Raw genomic sequence first — 4541 nt, 5'->3', positions numbered from 1 at the left:
CTCTTCCATCCCTGCTGAGGGATGAAAACCCCAGTGTCAACTGCCTTCTACTCAGCCCCTTCGGAGGCCCGTTTGGTACTAACATCAAAGCCTTCTGCATATTTATCATTCTTCCCTCGGCATTAGGTAAAGACATCTGACAGACACACAAAAGCTCTATGGTTTCCACTTGGACTCTAAAAAAGGCATCAGCAAGTTCAAACCCAAGTTTAAAATTCCCTCAAATAAGTATATTTTCTTTACTGGGAACCTGGGAAGGATTATCACTTAGCATCCTCTCCAAAATCAATTTGCGTCCACTTACCACTCGCTTCTGGTATAAAATAAAGAAGCTTATGGTTCATCATTCAGGATTTAATAAATGGCACCCGGCTGGCTCTGATGAGAACATTTCTGGGGTGGAGGATGGGATAAGAGACAATACCCTGTCTTTGGTCTTACTTTTTTATTTTCAAAAGCAATCATGTCTCCTCTTTGAAATATAATGGCAACATGTTAAACTATAGATTCAAGTATGATCTGACAAAGGACAATATTCAACTCTGGTTGTGCTCAAAGTACTTAAGCTTTCTTTGAAAAGTTAAGAAAAAGACAGTAATCTTGAACTTTGGGTGAAAACATAAGTGTGCATTTGCTCATGAAAGAAACATGGATAGAAATCAACCTCTAGGGTGAGTGATAATTTTCTTACTTCGTGTTAAAACGTTATGTCTTGGTTGTAGGGATTTGCATGGATGTGTTGGTTTTGCCTCTGGTGAGATGCAAAGGAAGCTTGTGTAACTTGGGGTTTTTTTCTTGCAGTGGGGACTCCAGTGCATGCAACCTAGCCGGTGGGAAGCATAACAGGCCCTCCTCAACCTGTGATCTGAGCACTGATCCTCCCTGCCGTGGCCCCTATTCTCTGCTCATGGTGGGACCCGTGATTTCCAGGTGATAAACAAAAACTGAATTTTCCAGTCAAGATGCTTGGGTTTCTGAAGAAAGCTGAGTTTACATATGGCCCAGCTGTAGACTTTGGGCCACAGTGATTTTCCCAGTGATGCTGCCGACTGCGGAATGCAGCACCCTCACTTTAAAGATGAGGAAACAAAGGCTCAGAGCAGGGAAGGGGCTGCCCAGCTCACGTCACTGGAGAAGGGGGTTCTCACGCTGGACCACTGAAGACCACCGGTGCTGGATGAGCACCCACCCGAGCAGCTGCTTTCTTACGTTTTAGAGATGGATTTGCCCAAAGCCACTAGATGAGAAGGTTGAACAGCAGGATTCGAGTCTGTCTGAGTCCTTGTTGGGAGTGAACCCACTGTGTCATGCTCCTGAAGGGGGGCCCTATCCGCCTGCTGGGCCACGAATGGAGAATAGCATAACAGGGCAACAAGGAAGACAGGCAGGGCTCAGAGAGCAGAGCAGCCAGGACCCCAGGGCCAGTATTTCATTCATTCATTCATTTATGCATTCACGCATGCACTAAATATTAACTGAGCCCTTGGTGTGCACCAGCTGATAGCAACTCAGCTTCCACTGTGTTTCAGCTGCTCTGAAAAGCACCTTACATGCATTATTTTATCTAATCTTCACATCAAACATGAGGTAGGTACTTTACTAGCCCATTTTACAGACAAAGAAACTGAGACATGGCGGGCAAGTAACAGTTGGACCTTCCCAATGCAAAGCTCCTGTTCTTTCCATGGAGCCTCACGTCCTAGGGGCACCAGCCCGGGAGGCCGAGCTTCCCTGGAATCTTGTTCCTTAGCTGCGTGGCCTGGGACAGCCTTGGGCATCTCTGAGTCTCAGATCACAGACTTTCTGTAACTCCGAGGCCGGGGACAACTTCACTGAGGACCAACATGCTCTCTCTCTCTGTCTGGCCAGGGTACCTGGGGCACCTAGGACACCCAAGGCACCCAGAGGCCCCAGCTCTACCCCCTCTCGAAAGGTTTCTGGAGCTGACTTCTTTACAAGGCATTCTAAATGACATTGGTTCTCATCCTAAAATCAGGCCTCGGGGGCTTCCCTGGTGGCGCAGTGGTTGAGAATCTGCCTGCCAATGCAGGGGACACGGGTTCGAGCCCTGGTCTGGGAAGATCCCACATGCCGCGGTGCGACTAAGCCCGTGAGCCACAATTGCTGAGCCTGCGCGTCTGGAGCCTGTGCTCCGCAACGGGAGAGGCCACGATAGTGAGAGGCCCGCGCACCGCGATGAAGAGTGGCCCCCGCTTGCCGCAACTGGAGAAAGCCCTCACACAGAAACGAAGACCCAACACAGTCATAAATAAATAAATAAATAAATAAATAAATAAATAAAAAATCAGGCCTCGGGGCTTGCCGAACAAAAGCCTCCTGACCTTCTTGACTTTGTCCTGTGGTCCCCCAATTTGCTGGGCTCCCTTCTGCCTCTTTAAAATTCGCAATTACCAATAATTCCCTTTGTTGCACCCAAATGTGAACCACCATATTAAATTATTAAATATAAGTGTTTCAGAAATATTTTATCTTGACATGTATCTCCGGAGTCAAATGACCCCAGGCAGTGTTCATAATTAATTTCATCAAAAGAGAAAAAAAAGTGCTGGCAAGGGACTCCCCGAATGACCTGTCCTGCAGAAATACAGCTGACACTCGGCTCACTTCTCCTTCCCTCCCCTTCCCGGGACTCTGGAGGGCAGGCAGGACTGCGGAGCTTCTCTATTCTCAGGATCCCAGAATTTCAGGCCTTGGGGGTTGGGGTAGGGGGCACGTGATCATTTTGGCCAACCCCGTCTTTTTCTGGTGGAAGAAATCGGCCCAGAGAGGAGCAGTGACCTGCCCGAGGTGGCAGAGCCAGGGGACAGCGGAGCTGGGCACACCACCCACCCCTCTCTCCAGCTTGGAGTTCCCAGACCACTCCCTCCTCCAAGGTGCCCTCTGGGACCAGAGGGTTGCATTTAAAGGAGTGGGGAAGCAGAACTGCTTCTTCACATCAAGACTCCCCCGAAACAAAGGGCTTTTTTGTACACCTCCCCCACCTTGCTCGGAGAGAAAGAGAGATTAAGTTTGAGGAGTCACTTTCCAATCAGAAAGCTACCATTTAATTACAATGCGCAGGAAATTACAGAGTGAATGGGCAGACGGGCGATAAGGGACTGCCCCGCAGGATGACAGGCCTGAAATCCAACCACTTCATCATAGAGCTTTATCACAAGAGGCTGTCTGGAAGGCTGACAATCTGATTGTACTGTCAACTCAATTCATAATTAATATATTTATCAAATTAATTACTGAAAATATCTCCCTGGCGCTCGCCATAAAACAGTGGCTGGCTTCATGGCGGGCGGGCTTCGTTTTCTGCTAATAACCGTGCTGTCAGTTTAATGAGGGCAGGGAGCGGCCCCTGTTTTGCCTGCCTGACAGACAAATTGCCCTCTTACAGGGAATGATCCTTAGAATTTAAGAGAAGAAAAGAAATATGGCATTGTTTGGTGACAGCCGCAATCGCAGACTTGTCTCGGAAACTTTGCATCAATTCCCCCATACAAGAAAGGGAGGGTCGGGGTGCTTTTGGCAGCTAAATAAATGCTTTATGAATTCCTGACTGATCCCTTCATCAGACCGGCCCCGGTGGAGCAGTTTCTGAGTCCTGAGTTAACCCCCAGCCTGGCCGGAATCTGCAGGTTGAAGTTTAGAGTTAGGGATTTAAAAGTAGAAGATTCTCGAGGGGTGGTTTTCTGGTAAGGAAGAAAAATCCATGTACCAAGGGTTCCCACTGAGATGAGTCGCTGGACCGTTTGCTCTCTGTGCAGAATGATAGTTTTCTTCCCTTCCCAGGGTGAAGAGTCAGGCCCTGAGAAGGGTTCTGAGTTCAGGTGTTTTCCAGCAGGAGCCCGAGCCCTGCGGGATTCTGAGGACCCCTTGCTGGACCCGAATCCAGCCCCTATCTTCGCTCTCTGGGCCGTGTTCTGCAGCTCCAGCACCTGGGCCCGCACTATCACTGGGCAAAGCTGGCTGGGGACACCTTGCCTGTTTTGCAGGAGCCCAGCTGCCCAGGTGAGAGGAGGCAGATAGGCCCAGGCCACGCTGAGAGCGGGGAGCTGTAGGAAGCCCACAGCTTGGCCAGAAGGGACGGCCATCCCGGGGCAGCTGCCTTCATGCCTCCAGAACTGAGGCCAGGCTCAGAGGCACCTTGGAGACCCCCCACGGGCAGCATAGTGGTCCCACCAGAGGGCTTCTTGGAAGAGGTAGCATCTCAGGAGCAAGGTAACAGAGGGAGGGCGCACTTGGAGAAACACATCCCTGAGGACATGCTTCCAATTATCCTTCTCTTGTCTGCCAGGTGAGGCAACCAGTTTGGACAGAGACCCAGGTCCCAGTGTGGGGAGGCCGGGGACTCATGTTGGGAAGAGAAGGTGCCTTAGTCAAATAAACCTCCTTATCTGTGTAAGCCCCCATGTGAAAAGTAGTCTGAAAAAATGCATTGCCCTCAGACCCTTGAGGCCCATTTTTATTCCAGCCTTCCTGCTGCACCTCGTGAGGGTCAGGCCTTATGGGGGCTCAAGGCCTCTGACACA

General features: G+C 50.0%; 1 long non-coding RNA gene across 1 annotated transcript; it reads right to left on the bottom strand.

Annotated features, from left to right (window-relative positions):
* Nucleotides 1-430: 430 nt before the first annotated feature.
* On the bottom strand, nt 431-4100 carry LOC309635617. The gene is made up of 2 exons (XR_014248934.1): nt 2312-4100; nt 431-1998 (listed from the first exon to the last, which is right to left on the bottom strand). It is a non-coding gene; the product is annotated as an uncharacterized lncRNA (long non-coding RNA).
* Nucleotides 4101-4541: the final 441 nt, after the last annotated feature.

Source organism: Balaenoptera borealis, assembly GCF_965194805.1.
Source record: "Balaenoptera borealis genome assembly, chromosome: 10".
Lineage (NCBI taxonomy): Eukaryota > Metazoa > Chordata > Mammalia > Artiodactyla > Balaenopteridae > Balaenoptera > Balaenoptera borealis.
This window is presented reverse-complemented; position numbering and strand designations above follow the sequence as displayed.